Here is a 17737-nt window from a genome sequence, read left to right as displayed (position 1 = left end):
CGATGTGTTTCATGTATCAAACTTACATAAATGCTTAGCTGATGAAACACTCGCTTTGCCTCTAAAAGATGTACAAGTAAATGAAATGCTGAAATTCGTGGAAGAACCAATACGAATAGAAGACAGTCAAACCAAGTTCCTTAAACGGAAATGAATGAAGTTAGTAAAGGTTAGATGGAATTCCCGACGAGGTCCAGAATTTACTTGGGAACTTGACACCGAGATGAAACGAAAATATCCACATCTCTTTACATGAATCTCGAGGACGAGATTTTTCTCAAGGTGGGGAGGATGTAACACCGTGAATATACCCCATCTAAATTTGGCCTAAAAACGTACATTCTGAAAATTGAGGGACTAAAATGAGAAATCTGAGTTTTTGGACACATCGCGCTACGCGATGGTCACATGATAAGCTCCATCGCGTTACGCGACAGAGTATTTAGCATTTCAAGAAAAAGCGGGGCGCCGCGCTATGCGACAGCCAACCTAACTGGTCCATCGCGCTACGCGATAACCAGGTTAAGTAACCCGGGACACGTGGCAACACGTGGCAGCTTCTGATAAATTGCGGCGTCGCGCTACGCGATGGCTATGGGAGAAATCCCATCGCGCTACGCGACGGCCTGCAAAAATCGCATATAAAAGGGCAGCTACGGGTTCAAGCCATTTCATCCCATTTTCACCTTCATTTCACACACATAACCTAGGAAATTGTGCCAAGGACATTCCGAGGTGCCGAGGGTTGTTTTCGCAAAGAAACAAGGTGTCGTTACGATGTTTAACGAGCTGCTGATTCCGTAATCGAAGCACGAGCCGAACTGCTACCGATTTCTCTTAGTTTTTACTTCCAACTAGCCGATAAGGTAGGGTTAAGGTTAAGTTACTGTAAGACCCCGAATCCCAGGAATCCTACAGTTGGTAATCACCTCCCCAAATTCACAAAAATTTAAAACCAATCGATTCGTTTTATTTAAAACAAGTTCAGAGTAAATAACAGCGGAAAAGTTTAAGTATTAAAAATCCCAAACACGGGTGCAAGTGTGCAAAAATCAAATGTAAATAAAATATTCGTTTTATTTGAAATCTTCATCTCATTAAAATCGTTTCAGAGTAGTAAACAGCGGAATAGATAACATCAAAATTCCCAAAACCAGGGAAGTGACCAAAATTAAAATTTAAATACTTATGGTAATAATTTAAAAGAAACAGTTTGCGTTATTAATTCTTCGACTAGATGTGCCTTCAACCGTCCGAGTAGTCTCTAGCACGTCCAAACGGAAATCTCTAATCCTCAACCTGAAAGTCAATCTAACATACACACAAAGTCAGCTTGAGCTGAGTGAGTTCAAGTTTTCATAAACAATAATTCATACTTTATTTCAAAGCTATAGTTATAAACAATAGAGAAGGTATAAATAAAATAAATTATATATAATTCACCAAGTAATACAATCATCGTCGAACACACGTACACGGGCCTCTCCACCACGAGTCAAGACTCGAGTAATATATTTGACCCGGACGCGGTAAGACCTAAGCATGTGACACGAGCCTCTCCACCACGAGTCAAACCCGAGTAATATATTTGACTCGGTCACAGCTTATACATCCGAGCACGAGATACGGGCCTCTCCACCACGGGTACAACCCGAGTAATATATTTGACCCGATCTCGGCTCATACATCCAAGCACAGGGTACGGACCTCTTCACCACGGGTGCAACCCGAGTAATATAATTGACCCGATCCCGGCTCATACATCCAAGCACGTAATACGGGCCTCTTCACCACGGGTACAACCCGAGTAATATATTTGACCCGATCACGGCTCAACATCCAACGGGCCTCTTCACCACGGGATTTTAAAACCCGAATAATATATTTGACCCGCCAAAATGATGATCACGTCACACGGGCCTCTTCACCACGGGTACAACCCGAGTAATATATTTGACCCGGCCGTGAATCACCATGCACACACACAACAATAAGCCTACATACATCATTCTTAGTCACGAGAAACTAAATATCATTACACAATCGTAGGCTATAAGGTACACATCCTCATACGTACATACATACCTCCATATATACATACATATATATATTCCTACATAAATATATATATATATATATATATATATATCATCCCATACGGGAAGTAGATAGGTCTACTCATATTCAATTACTACCAAGTCTGCTAACGTCCTCGAGTCTAGACCATCAATAGTGTATGTAACCTTAAGGACACAAGACCATGAACGAGTCTAAAATATCCTAAGGCATATAAAATAATTCAAATATAGCTTTCAAAATGCACCATCACGAGTGAGACCATGTAAAACTATTCAAATCATTGTAACGAGTAAAATCGTTTAAAATTGTATTTCGGTGTGTATGCTAGCCCAAAACGTAAAAGAGTAAAAATGGCATCATGAACTCACCTGGAATCGATCGAACACCTGTAACGAGCTAGGAAATCCCTAAGTGCACACTCACAAGTAAGGGCCTGTAAATTATACACAACGCGTTACTAATCTAGACCGCAAGGACACACTTGCCTAATGGGCCGCCCAAGCCCAACACTTTGGCCCAAGGCCCAACAACTTAGCCCGAGGCCCAACCACTTGGCGCATGGCCCAACACTTGGCCCGAGGCCCAACCACTTGGCCTAAGGCCCAAAACTTGGCCCAAGGCCCAACCACTTGGCCCGAGGCCCAACACTTGGCCCGAGGCCCCTAAAACCTTTCAACTAACCAAAACCACCGATTAAGCCTAAAACGAACTTGTTGATTAATAACGAGTAAAACGTGCAGATTTTAGTATGCGAAGATGCATTTAATTACATAGGATAACCTTTGAATTAAATTATTAAATTTTTACCAGACTTTAATAAATGTCTTAGGTTTATAAAAATATTTTTATTATATTTTTCTATTAGACCCAAAAATCATAAAAATTCTTCCAATACAGAAAGGTATGTGCAGCTATTTCAGCGCGCAGCAAAATGGTTTTATTTTTATAAAATTCATTACCAAACCAAATTAAACGATTCCAATTGGTTTTAGTTCCTAACTCAAAACACTAACTCCCAGAAGTGGAACCAACCAATTTGGACTTGTGGAAAAAAGGTTATGACGTCGGGAAGACAGACCAGAATCCGTCATCCCGCATCAGCTTTGACACTCGATTTTATAAATTCATAAAAAGTATTCAAATCTCGTCCAAAAATTACTTATTATACCTTTCTGGAAACTAGACTCAAAGTAGAACATCATGGAATCAAGAATAGATCAAAAAAAGTGGATTAACATCGCGTTACAGACCCTACAATAAACGTATACGAATCTGTCAGCAAGCTGTTATCATCAAAACTCAATCTTAACGACCAATAAGCGCGTTAATATGATCAATTAAGGTGTAAAAGACATGGGGAATCATAAAACCGACCTTGAATTGATGTTTTCACGTCTGAAACTTGGCTGGGCAGAAGAAAAACGAGCAGGGGGGGTCCAGGTCCGACGGCTGCAAATAGGTTTAGGGTTTGAGTTTTCTTTTGTTTTATGATATAAAATAGTTACATCCAAGTCCCTCCAAATTGAAGTATGTAGCAACTTGGGTGGAAAGTTAAGTGAGAACGTTTACGAGGTTTGCAAGGAGCTCCCGGGAGAATGCCGGGTCAAGCCCGATAAATATACAAACTCTACAACGTGCATGCCGATAAACGAAAATGTCGGGTGCTACATACTAGTATAATACTTTAAGTCGTAAGAGGAGATGTTTTGGGAAAAAAGGATGGACAAACGGACTTTTAAAACGTATTACAAGGCTCTAAATTAGAAAGATGAAACCCCGGCTTTTTGACCAACATTTATAAACGATCGAGCCAATTAACGAAATTTACGGGCGTTACAGTTACTTTATTATATAATTATTAGAACCTAGTTAAGGTTATAGTCGTTAAACTATAAATGTTTTCCAAGTAATGTTTTATAAAGTAAGAATGTTGCTTCCACGTGAAGTAATGTTATAAAAACCATTATTTTAACAGTCACGTAGTAACTGGAAGGGGGATATCATTAGTAGACTCTTCTTGTCAAAGGAAAGCAATTCGTATACATCCCAATCAACCGCGGGACCCGTTTGCTTACCTGGAGAAGTTTGCCAACGTGATATACTTTATTAGGCCAAAGCATGCTATTCCAAACGTCATATGTAAATCCAAAGTATTTTCATAAAACGACTATAACTATACTAAGGTTAGGTCAGACCTAAGAGTCCGCTGATCAGACCTCGAGTCTGCTGAACTGAATCAGACTTCAAGTCTGCTGATCAGACCTTGAGTCTACTGAACTGAATCAGACTTCAAGTCTGCTGATCAGACCTTGAGTCTGCTGAACTGAAACAGACTTAAAGTCTGCTGAATAATATTAACTAGGTACTTATGCATACCTATTGTGAATATAGGTGAATAGCATACTGAAGTTAAGGAGTCTGATATTACCTACTGATTATACAAGGTGAACACATTAACCTTTTATGGTCTGAACTGATTTTACTCTTGTAATAGACTGGTTGTTTATTACAAAGAGTCTGATAAATGTTTGCATGAGATATAATCTCTAAAATCATTACAATACAAAATAGATAATAAAAGCAACTCAGACCGAATACACATGTGTCTGGATCCAAACATAACTGATAATTGGCATACAAAACTAAGTCAGTCATAACCGGTTCTCCAACAGGGTTACATAGCCTAGGGGAAGGTTGTCTCCGAACAGGGGCTATGTACTCGGGGAACCTTTGAATTGTGTGTGTAGGACAGTGGTACAAATCCCAGGAATGGACAGGCGTTCCTGCTGAGATTGTGAACAGAATACTATTTTGTATTTAACGACTGTTATAAACTGTTTTATCGAGTCAACGTTTTCACCAGCACATAGCTAACGTGTTTTTCCCACCCTTGCAGGTAATTAGATGGTATACAAGGATTGGAGTCATAGAATACTGCTCGAGATGGCTCATTTTGAATACTTATAAATCCTTGTATTATTAATATCACTTTTTGTAAAACTGAAACTCGGGTGTTTAATTCCCGAGTCATTTTGATAATATAAATTAATATTTTAATATTTAAAGACTTCCGCTAAAATGAACCCGCTACTCTGATATATTTACAAAACATGTACCAACTGATAGTCACACACCTAGGCCCTAAGTCGGGGTGTGACAATCTTGTTCTTCAATCTCACGGATTAATTGAATCACCTTCGTAATCGAGATTTCAGGTTAGGAAGAGGATGCCTTATCGCTTGGACGTGCACGGAGCTACTTGGATGGTGAAGGGCATACTGGAATGAAGAATTGTTTATGAACATTTTATTTCAAAAGACTTATAAAAGTTATACTTAATTTTGGTTTTGGGGTTAAATCCCCGGATTTTGGGAACTCATTCATTTATTTACGTTTTCCGCCGAATTATACTCTGTGATGTTATTTTAATGAAAAGAATTGTTTTTAAGTTTAATTATTTTTACGAGTGTTTTGAATGATTATCAACTGTGGGGTTCCCGGGGTTCGGGGCCTTACATCTATAGTCATCTAGTTACCTGCATAGGTGGGAAAAACACGTTAGCTATATGCTGGTGAAACGTTGACTCGATAAAACTTTTACAACAGTCGTTAAATACAAACATAGTTTTCTGTTTCACAAACTCAGCAGGAACGCCTGTCCATTCCCGGGATTTGTACCACTGCCCTACACACGCAATTCAAAGGTTCTCCGAGTATATAGCCCCTGTTCGGAGACAACCTTCCCCTAGGCTATATAACCTTGTTGGAGAACCGGTTATGACTGACTTGATTTTGTCTGCCAATTATCAGTTATGTTTGGATCCAGACACATGTGTATTCGGTCTGAGTTGCTTTTTATTATCTATTTTGTATTGTAACGATTTTAGAGATTATATCTCATGCAAACATTTATCAGACTCTTTGTAATAAACAACCAGTCTATTACAAGAGTAAAATCAGTTCAGACCATAAAAGGTTAATTTGTTCACCATGTATAATCAGTAGGTAATATCAGACTCCTTAACTTCAGTATGCTATTCACCTATATTCATAATAGGTATGCATAAGTACCTAGTTAATATTATTCAGCAGACTTTAAGTCTGTTTCAGTTCAGCAGACTCAAGGTCTGGTCAGCAGACTTGAAGTCTGATTCAGTTCAGCAGACTCGAGGTCTGATCAGCGGACTCTTAGGTCTGACCTAACCTTAGTATAGTTATAGTCGTTTTATGAAAATACTTTGGATTTACATATGACGTTTGGAATAGCATGTTTTGGCCTAATAAAGGATATCACGTTGGCAAACTTCTCCAATTGTTAAAGATGATTGAATCAAGAACAATTAGAAACGAAAATCGAATGATTATTATTGAACTGAAACGTATATACAAAATTACAAGTAATGAATGAAGCAAAATTGAAAACTAAAAACAAAACCCTAATTACTAAGTCTTTTATCCCCAAACGTAACTAAAAGTCATGTAACAAACTTATTTTTATTTTAGTCCCTCAAGTCTTTAGTACTTTGTTACTTCAGCCCAAACTTCAAAGAATGAAGTATTAATAGTTTATACCCTCTAAATTTATAACCAGCAACCAGTAGTTGACTTTGACTTATTATTAACCATTGACACTATATTTAACAGACCCAATATATCCAAATTTACATTACCTTCTTTTACTCTGTTGTTGATCCCAAAGAAAAAGAAAACGAACTGAAGCTTTAAGTTAAGAAAAATATTCTAGAAGGTGCTCCATTCAGTTTTCAGAAGTATTCATGGAATAGAACTTTAGAAATTAACAAACTGTTAAAGGGAATTAATTACTACAACATGAAAACATAAAAGACTATAATATAATATAATTTAACCTTGCAGCCCGGGTCAAGATAGGGGTTACCCTCTTAACCATTTTCTTTGCATACATCGGACTCAGAGCAACCCGCGTGGGGTAAATTACCCAGACTAGGTCCTTGGGTATAGATGTCTGACAACAGCCCATTCCAGAGCAGTTCCTATTATTAGTGTAACACCCCGACTAAAACGGAAACACCTGAGTTTGACGTACAGATTGCTCAAACACACGTGACATTATTAGGCGACCATAATAACATTACTTCATTTAAATCTTCATGTAACACAAGTTTATCAAATAATACAAGTTGTAACAAATAAATAAACAAAATGGTAAGTTTTCTTTGAATACCCTATAAGCATGCCATGTGTCTTCTAACTTTCATCCTCGTTTCTCTACACCTATAACATATGTATAAAATAAAGTCAGCTATCATATGTTACAGGTGTAGAGAAACGAGGATGAAAGTTAGAAGACACATAGCATGCTTATAGGATATTCAAAGAAAACTTACCATTTTGTTTATTTATTTGTTACAACTTGTATTATTTGATAAACTTGTGTTACACGAAGATTTAAATGAAATAATGTTATTATGGTCGCCTAATAGTGTCAAGTGTGTTTGAACAATCTGTACGTCACACTCAAGCGTTTCCACTTTAGCCGGGGTGTTACAATTAGCCACATCCTCTTCTTTGCTACATACACCGTTTGTCCCTCTCATGAAAGAATAATCGTCACACCCAAGGACAGTAAACTTGTGCTTTTGAGAGAAAGTGAATTCACTTAACTTAAACCACACATCAAAATCAAAATCATCGTGTACAGTTCCATTTTGGTTGTAAGCAACGCCAGTGCCAATACGAAGCAAAAAATTATTATGAAACCAAGCCTCGGTATTCAGAATTCATCGGCAGGGTCATATAAAAAGTATTAGAGATGAATGGTACATGCATGCGGGCATTTGTGAAGACAGAAGAAAGTAAAAAGGCGAGCCAGAAAAGTTCGTGTCAACCCTAATAAATGGTGGACACCACTAAGCCTTATCAAATAAAGAGTTGCATGCAGTGCTAAAATACAACTGGAATATAGAGACAAGAAAGTAAAAATAAAATACAATGGGAATGGGAATATAGAGAAAAAGAAAACCGCTCATTTAGTGAACAAAAACAACTATTATATTACAAACTTTGACTAATGATAAATCTCAAACTAATATCTTGAATACCAACCATATTTGGTGAGGTGGTGATGCTCACAAAATTTATCTGCGTGATTTGTTACCTTCAAACGCAATATATGTGCTACTCGATTAAGATTCCTTATCATTAGTACCATATGAGACTAGTGGGACCTCATAAAGATCCGGATGCTCAACTTCAAGAACTAAGCTTATGGTGTTTTGAAAAGTTTGTCGCTGAATCCAAGGATGAGTTGTGAATTTCCTCAAGTTGTCTAGTTCCATAGCCACCTCTTTCATTGTCGGTCTATCTTGGCCTAGTGCATTAAGGCATTTTTTCACCAGGTCGGCTACCGCTTCTATTTGCTCAAATCTCCCTTCACGTAATATTCGAGGTTCAACAATTTCGTATAAGCATTTGTTTGTAACAGAGTTGACGAAATATATTGATAAATTCTTGTCAACATCGGACCAATCAACACCAATTGCTTTTTCCCCAGTTATCAGTTCTGCAAGGACCACTCCAAAGCTATATACATCACTTTTTTCTGTTAGTTGGCTTGTGCTAAAGTACTCTGGATCCAAATACCCTAGTGTGCCTTGAATAAGAGTAGTTACATGTTGGTTATCTAATGGGACTAATCTTGATGCACCAAAATCTGAAATTTTTGCGGTATAGTTATCATCTAATAGTATGTTTGTAGACTTGATATCTCGGTGTATGATTGGCATGAGAGTTTCCGAATGAAGGTATGCAAGTGCACTTGCAGCTTCAGTAGCTACTCTCAATCGATTTTCTTATGATAACCAACTCATTCCACCCAATCTAGAATGAATGTGATAGAAAAGAGTGTTATTAGAGATGAATTCATAAACCAATACAGGGACTTCCTCTTCTAAGCAGCACCCTAAAAGCTTTACCACATTTCGATGGATGACTTGTGTGAGGATCAAGACTTCATTTATGAATTGCTCTGCCTGGCTCTCATCCACTATTTTAGACTTCTTTATTGCAACAACACGTTTATCAGACAAAACTCCCTTGTACACTACGCCATAGGCACCTCGGCCAATAATATTATCTTTAGAATAATTGCGAGTGGCTTTACAAAGTTGTGATGTGCTAAACAATGTCATCGCCTCATGAGACCCATGCGAGCTGATTTTTTGTTTCAGTAACACTCCCCCATTTTGCTCGAAGAACTTTTCTCGAAGCTTCATTAGCTTCCTCCTTATTCCATATAAAATACCAATTAGACCGGATAGCATTGCTAACAGCCCAAACACGATTGCTACAGGTGAAATGAAAATGAAAATCATTTCAAATTAGTGGTTGTGATCAGTTGCAATGAAGAACATCGTTTTTGGAAACTACCATCTTAGAAAAGATTTATTTTCTAGTAGTGTACGTTGACACATTTTTTTATATATATTCAAGAAAGAAATACCTATAATGAAAGCGGTTGAAGAAAACCTCAAATCTTTGGGCTTTTGAGTCTTTCGTCAACCATTTTCTGTATTTGCATCACCAAACGATCCCGGTGGGCATGTACAATTGTAACTCCCTGGAGTATTTATGCAATCACCAAAACAAGGGTTGGAACCTAGATCCTCGCTGAAGAAACACTAAGTGACCCCGGCAGATTACGGATAATCTTAGGGTTAAGTAGATGTTTCCCACGAGGGTTAGGTCCGGCAAAGATAGTTATTCTTCTGATGACCTGCAAAACAGACACCGTGAGCTCGTCACTGAGAAGGGGGGGTACCTCCTTGTGACCACCCTCCGGCGTGAGAATCAGACTAGATTGCTCTGAATATAAGTGTATATTAAGAGAAATAGCTAGATAATATCAGATGATATATATGGTATAAGATAATATAAGATGATCATACCGTTCCAAGGTGTTGGAGTATTTATAGCCGAAGGTAGGTTTCCAAGCAGGTACTATAATATTCCTTTTCTACCAACTGTGGGCTACGCACGTGCCATGCTGGTGGTTGGTGGGTAGGCAGCGGCTGATAGTGACATGGCCGGCTGTGTACTATTCCTTTTCCACCAACTGCAGGCTATGTACGTGCCACGATGAGGGTTGGTGAGTAAGCAGCGGCTGATAGTGACATTTTGTACTAGAGCGTGCTCCTCGTCGTACTGTTGTCAGTGAGCTGTCACCCTGTGATGGGCTGCTTTGGTTAGATCTTGTCTATTTTGTCCATACCTTGGCAGGTATAGTACAAAAGATCCTCCAGAAGCGTACGGACTGGCTCATTTGGGCGGGAGTATTCCCGCCTTGCTCATTCCTTCTTCAGGTGACATTACTGAATTATTGAGAGTTAGTGCCTTGTGCGTGTAGCCTTACTGTTAGTGCGGGTAGCCTTCCCTGATGGCTTGTATCCGCAGCTGCGGGAACAGGCGGGGTACTTCACCATTGGGAGGCTTTTCCTGCGGGAACAGCTGGCGTACTGCGCGTAAGGTCTTCATATCTCTGAGCATGGTGGGTCCTGCGGAACCAGTTGGTCTTTGCGCAGACGTCCCTCTTCAAGGTGAGTCTTGCGGGTCCAACTGGGCTCTGCTGGGACCTACCTCTTCAAGTCCCCCCAGTCCAATGTTCTTCTCATGAATTGTTAATAAGTGAGGTGAACTTTTGGACTTAAGCAAGGGGTTTTGAAAAGGGTTTGTAGTTTTAAGGTTTTCCGTGGGGATTCTTCCCGCGGTTTTCCTAATGTCACGTGCAGAAATTCCCGACTTTTCAGCTTGATCTTTGGGTATGATGCGGGTAGGTGTGTAACCTCCTCGCAAGTCAAGAGCGTTGAGTTTCACTTGTGTAGATTCTCCACGAGGTTTTGGTAGTTTTAGACATAGTGATCAATTATGTTAAACAACCAATTCCATCTTGGAGCTTCAAACAATCTAGTTCTCAACGTTCCCGCTATGCGGGGATGTTATTTCCCTTTCCACAAGCATGGCCCAGAAGATCCTTCTTGGTTTTAATTCCCTGCAAGTGCTAAGTATGTGAAGGGTTTCGCCTTGACACTGTACCCGCACTCGTCTTATAGTTACTTGACTTCCAAGGTATTCTTGGCTTCAATTCCCTGCAGGTGCTAAGTATGTGAAGGGTTTCGCCTTGACACTGTACCCGCACTTGTCTTACGGTTTCTTGGTTACCAAGGTATTCTTGGCTTCAATTCCCTGCAGGTGCTAAGTATGTGAAGGGTTTCGCCTTGACACTGTACCCGCACTTGTCTTACGGTTTCTTGGTTACCAAGGTAAGGGGGTGTATTCCCTCTTATTTTGAAACTTTGTTTCACGCATATTTTAGTTTAACTTAGCAATTTCTTGAGTAGTTTGGATGAGTTAACCTTTCAACGTGGCAGGTGATAGGTTAAAGTTTTGCTCTCTCTTTCGTGATTGTGCGGGTAAGACCGTCACTTTCACTTAGTAGGATGGCTAAACTTTACCTATATCTGACCTGCTTGAAGGTTTTTCTCATCTTTTCCTTAGAAATTTTCTAAGTGTTTTAAATAAGTTAACCTTTCGACGCGCGGTTGTCAATAGGTTGATGTTCAGTTTCCTCTATCATGATTGTGCGGGTAGGACCGTCACTTTCATTCAGTGGGATGACCAAACTTCACCTATAACTGACCTGCGTGAAGGTTTTCCTCATCTTTTTAGAAATTTTCTAAGTGTTTTGAATAAGTTAACATTTCGACGCGCGGTTGTCAATAGGTTAATGTTCAGTTTCCTCTATCATGATTGTGCGGGTAGGACCGTCACTTTCATTTAGTGGGATGACCAAACTTCACCTATAACTGACCTGCGTGAAGGTTTTCCTCATCTTTTCCTTAGAAATTTTTGCCGTTTTTTGTGTTTATGCGGGTTTTGCCGCCTTCCATACGCAACGACTTACTTCCCCACTTATTTATGCGGTGAATACCGGCATATCAGTGTGGTCAGATCATAAGTATAAATGTAAGACCATCAGCGTCAATGTGATAAGGAGAATCATTTCCATTAGAAGTGGCTCTAGGCCTTTTCTTTATAAGTTTGGAATTGATCTACATGTAACATTTGCGTAATTGAGCTCCATTCCATGTTCTTGGGATGGGGGTGCCATCGAGCCTTTCGAGCCGGTATGCACCTGGTTCGGAATCTCGTTGTTTACGCAGTATGTAGTCTCCAACATTGAAGCTGCAGTTTCATCCGTGTTTTCCTCAACTGGGGTTCTACACGCATTAGTCTGCTTAGCGTCCATTACGCCACGAGGTGAGTGAGTTTCCCATTTCTGGTGCTGTGAGCGTTGGGAGTTCGATCAAGCGTGACCGAATTTCCTGAAAAGCTGCTTCCGCTTCTAGTGTCCAGCGGAAGTGCGTTTTCTTTAAACAGTTTCTCAATGTTAACACGAATGGGGACGACCTATCCGCATGGTTTGCCAAAAAGCGGTTAAGTGCGACTAGTCGTCCATTCAGTGTCTGAGCTTGCTTGATGGTAGTAGGTGATTCCATTTTGATAATGGCTTCGACCTTTTCAGGGTTCGCTCTGAAGCCATCTTTAGTAACAATGACTCCTAAGAACTTCCCTTCTTCCATCCCAAAGGAACACTTGCTCGGATTGAGCTTCATGTTTATCTTTCTGAGCGTGTTGAAAGTTTCTTCGATGCCTTTCAACATCGCTTCTGGCTCAGGGCTTTTGATGACCAAGTCATCCATGTATATTTCCAAGTTCCTCCCAATTTGGGCATGAAACTCTTTGTCCATCAGGCGTTGGTATGTGGACCCGACATTCTTAAGTCCGAATGGCATCATTTGATAACAAAATGTGCCACCGGGCGTCCGAAATGCGGTTTTGTCCTGATCGTCAATGGCCATGTGGATTTGATGGTATCCCTTATACGCATCAAGGAAGCATTTAAGGCGAAACGGTGCTAACGAATCTACCTTAAGGTCAATTTCGGGTAACGGGTAACAATCTTTGGGGCATGCTTTGTTTAAGTCTTTGAAATCTATGCACATGCGCCATTGTTTGTTAGATTTCGGAACCATGACGGGATTTGCAACCCATGTTTGATATCTGCTAACGCGTACGATGCCCGCGTCAAGGAGTTCCTTGACTTGGGTTCTACACGCGTTAGCTTGTTCCGCCCCCATTACTCTGCGCTTTTGTACGACTGGCGTAAAAGCCGGGTCACACTTGAGTTTATGCTCTGCCTTACTTCGAGGTACCCCAGTCATGTCAGCTGGTGTCCACGCGAAGATGTCAGCGTTTTTCTATAGTAAGCGTTTGAGTAAGGTGCGCGTAGGATCAGTGACTGTTGGGCCAATGGTAACAGCCTGGTCAGGGTATTTGCCATTGAAGGCCCATTCTTCTGGTTCGGTGATGGTTGGTTTAGCCATCTTTGGTTTGGGTTTTGATGAGACAGATGCGATACATACCTGGGGAATACCGGTGATCATCGCTACACCCTCAGCTGTTGGCCATCCCATCATGCCGTGGACTGAAGATACCACGGCATTGAATCTTGCCATCCCGTCTCTCCCGAAGAGAATGTCGTATGTGTGGTGTGGCTTCCTCATTACGACAAAGTCCACGTCTTCTGTGCGGGAGTGTTTCCCGTTCGTGAGAATGACGGGGAAAGATAGGATACCCAGGGGGTGTTTGTGCTGCCGTCGAACCCTTCCATCGAGGCGTAGACCGTTTCCAGGCGTTCCTTGTCTTCGTCGTCTAGCTTGTTGAAAAACTGCCTGTACATAACCGTTGACGAGGCGCCGTTGTCAGCAAGAGTGCGGGAAGTGATGTAGTGCCCCAGCTGGCTTTTGATGACGATAGGGCCTTCTTTGCTGGGTCCTCCTGGCACTCGCGGGAAGCGCACCTCAGCTTCCTTCCACGCGCATGGTTCTGTCGTTCGTCTTTTTCTTCCTCTAACGTTACTATGAACCATGTGGATGCTGATGTCAACGGGCTTTCGTCCGTTGCTTTTGTATCGGTTATCATTCATCCCTCCATTCTTGATTGATGCCACAAGGTGTGTAAGTTTTCCATCCTTGACGAATGTTTCAACAATATCCCTCAAGGATATACACTCCTCAGTGGTGTGACCCTTTGTCCCATGGAAGTCACAGGATTTGCTCTGATCCGCGTTATGTCGTTGCCGGACCATTGGAGCTTTTGGCCATGGGAGTTTTTCGGTGGCAAATATCTCCGTGACGCTTTTGGTGAGTGGCGTCCACCGGGGGTTTCGGCTTGATGGGTGCGTGTTATCCCTTCCGCCTACTAGAGGGCGAGAGCTGGATGAGGTGTCAAAGTTTACCCTTGACTGCCAAATACCTAGCTTCCTCTTTTTGTTTTGCCGGGCGGTCCGGACGTTGTTTTCTCTAGTCCTCTGCGTGTAGAGGTTTGTACTCTGGGGAAGATCCCTACCCAGTTGCTTCTCCGTTTCGGCAAAGCGCTTGGCCGCCGTCATGATGGCATCCCATGTGGATGGCATGCCGTATTTACCCGTCAACGTGCGGATAAGCTCTGGGTATTCGGCGCCCTGGATGAAAGCGGCGCGAACAAGATCTTCTCTTATGGTGCCCAGACTCAGCTTCTTCGAGTTGAAGCGAGTGATGAAGTCTAGTAAAGATTCGTCCTCCTCTCTAACGCAGTTGAGGATCGTCCACTGCTCTTCAGTATATTTCCTCTGTTGACTGAAGTGCTGGCTGAACTTGTGTTGGAAGTCCGCCCAATCATAGATGTGGTGGACCGGTAAACGATCAAACCACACCCTTGCCGCTCCAACCAGCGTCATCTGGAACATATAACACCACGTGGGTTCCGTCCAGTTGCTGACGGTTGCCCCCGCTATTAATCTGTTCAAGTGATCGTCTGGGTCGGATATATCATCATAAGTGCCGATGTTGGACATCTATTTGGCACTCTTCGGGGCGATTGCTTCCGCAATTTCCCTTGCAAACTTGGACGTTCCCGCATTTGCAACAGTTGGTCTAAAGGTTTTGGAGAAGTCACGTGGGTTTCCCCCCGCGTTCCTTGGTTTGAAGGTTTCTCCAAAATTCCTTCTCGGTTGGAAGTCTGTTTCCTTGCGCTTCCCTTTCGCCCTATGACGAGGGTTTGCGTCACTGTTGGACTCCTCCCAATCATCGTCCAAGTACTCGCACTCATTGCTCATGTTGAGCTGTTGTCGAGTGCTTCCGAATTCGTTAGCCTGTTGGAGTGAACGTAAGCGTTCATCCAACTCAGCTTGGAATTCCTTCTGACGTGCTTCCGCCCACGCTTTAACTTGATCAAGTGTTTGGCGGGGGAGCCTCGTCTGTTGTCTCTCCAACTGGGTATCGGTGAATCCCAGTGAAGGATTGTTTACTGCACTTGCCCCGGCTTGGGTAACCGGGGTAGTGTTCGTAAAAATTGTGTACTCGCCGGTGTTCCCCCCAGTAGCTGGGGTTGTGGTTACCGGGGTTTCTTGGTCACTCGCTGGCCTTGGCACCGGAGTAACCTTAACCATCATTCCAGAGGTTTTGAAAAAATTGAGAAAATTAGTTCTAGCTTTTATGCACGGATGGCGCCAATGAAGAAACACTAAGTGACCCCGGCAGATTACGGATAATCTTAGGGTTAAGTAGATGTTTCCCACGAGGGTTAGGTCCGGCAAAGATGGTTATTCTTCTGATGACCTGCAAAACAGACACCGTGAGCTCGTCACTGAGAAGGGGGGGTACCTCCTTGTGACCACCCTCCGGCGTGAGAATCAGACTAGATTGCTCTGAATATAAGTGTATATTAAGAGAAATAGCTAGATAATATCAGATGATATATGATGGTATAAGATAATATAAGATGATCATACCGTTCCAAGGTGTTGGAGTATTTATAGCCGAAGGTAGGTTTCCAAGCAGGTACAGCCAGCTGTATAATATTCCTTTTCTACCAACTGTGGGCTACGTACGTGCCATGCTGGTGGTTGGTGGGTAGGCAGCGGCTGATAGTGACATGGCCGGCTGTGTACTATTCCTTTTCCACCAACTGCAGGCTATGTACATGCCACGATGAGGGTTGGTGAGTAGGCAGCGGCTGATAGTGACATTTTGTACTAGAGCGTGCTCTTCGTCGTACTGTTGTCAGTGAGCTGTCACCCTGTGATGGGCTGCTTTGGTCAGATCTTGTCTATTTTGTCCATACCTTGGCAGGTATAGTACTCGTTGATGTCTATAAAAAGGAAACATAGCAGACTTATTAAAGAAAACAGAACATATCCTATTTTAAGTTGTTTTTTAAAATAGGAAAAAGAAATTGTGTTGATACAAAGTTGAAGAGCTACACACTGAAACTTCAATCAAAAGTCATATAATAAAAATTATTAAAGATTTATGTAGAACATTACTTTAAGTAAACTATTAATATATAATACTTCCTATGCATGTTGAGATATATTTTGATATATACCGGAAACTGACCTTGGCAGCCTGGATCAAGATATGGGTTACCCTCATAACCATCGTTGCATCTACAACGATACCCACCAGTGTCTATCTCATAGCAGGAACTATTTTCTTTGCATGCGGTAGACTCAGAGCAACCACGAGTGGAATGCGCAATCACCCAATCTACAACAATTGTGACATTGGACTCTACCCTCTTCACAATACCCAAATCTGGATATAAATCACGGACGCCCTGAAACGAGAAACTGCCTTCCTCGCCAAGAAACGCATAGCCACAGCGGTTGAAGGACCAAACATCTGTGTGGTTTTGAAAGGAACTAAGTGTAACATTCAAGTATTGTAGGCCATTCAGTATAGATGTCTGACAACAGCCAATTCCTAAGCACGTTCCGTTATCAGATAAATCTTGTGCTTTGCTACATAGTCCCAAACAGCCACTTGAAAAGTCTGCACCATTGGTCCCTCTGATCGTAGAAAGATCATCACACCCGAGGACTGTGAACCTGTTCTTTTGAGAGAAGCTGAATGCACCAACCCGCATCCACCAATCAAAATAACTTCGTATGGTTCCATTTTTGTGGTAGCACCTATACGCAACGGCAGTGCCAACGCGGAACTCCGTATCTGAAATGTTGTATATTTCTATATTGCCAGAAAGAAGGAACAACTTCGGAGGTTCGTAGGACTTGTTACAAGTCACGTAGAACGAGTTGTCAAGCGCACAACCTGTGTCATTACCAATACCGAAAGGGTATGGAACCATCACATTCCCGCAGTGGGTTGGACAGTTTGGCTTTGATATATTGTTAATGGTGGAACCTTGAAGGGTTCCCAAGGCCATTGCAAGAAGAGAGAGGAAAATAATTATATGAAGCTGCATGTTTCTCCTTTCTTTTTATATTTTTGTGTGTGTTTTCGTTTACAATTAAGGGAATATATATCAATTTATAGGATGCCTTCAAGGTTGTGTACGTTAACTGCAACACCAAAAGTCATATAACGTGAAAGTTTGGAAATTAAATGTTTAAAGTCTAAAGGAAAACTAATCAAGTTAACCCGTCCAGACCGGTCAGTGAAATACTTTTCATTTTTCAGACTATTTTTTGCAATGACCGACTCTACGTACGTATGTTATATATGGTTAAGTGAATTTGGGTTTAACCGTATGGAACACTTCAAAGAAAGACTTTAATTTA

General features: G+C 41.5%; 1 pseudogene; it reads right to left on the bottom strand.

The window, feature by feature from the left end:
• Positions 1-8243: 8243 nt before the first annotated feature.
• Positions 8244-17382, bottom strand: LOC143548268 (wall-associated receptor kinase 2-like; annotated as a pseudogene).
• Between the last annotated feature and the right edge of the window lie 355 nt (positions 17383-17737).

The sequence above is a fragment of the Bidens hawaiensis genome, unplaced genomic scaffold (genome assembly GCF_021521415.1).
Source record: "Bidens hawaiensis isolate Kalapana, Puna unplaced genomic scaffold, B.hawaiensis_p1.1 tig00014983_1, whole genome shotgun sequence".
Classification (NCBI taxonomy): Eukaryota; Viridiplantae; Streptophyta; class Magnoliopsida; order Asterales; family Asteraceae; genus Bidens; species Bidens hawaiensis.
The sequence above is the reverse complement of the archived record's forward strand: the minus strand, read 5'-3'. Positions and strand labels throughout refer to the sequence as shown.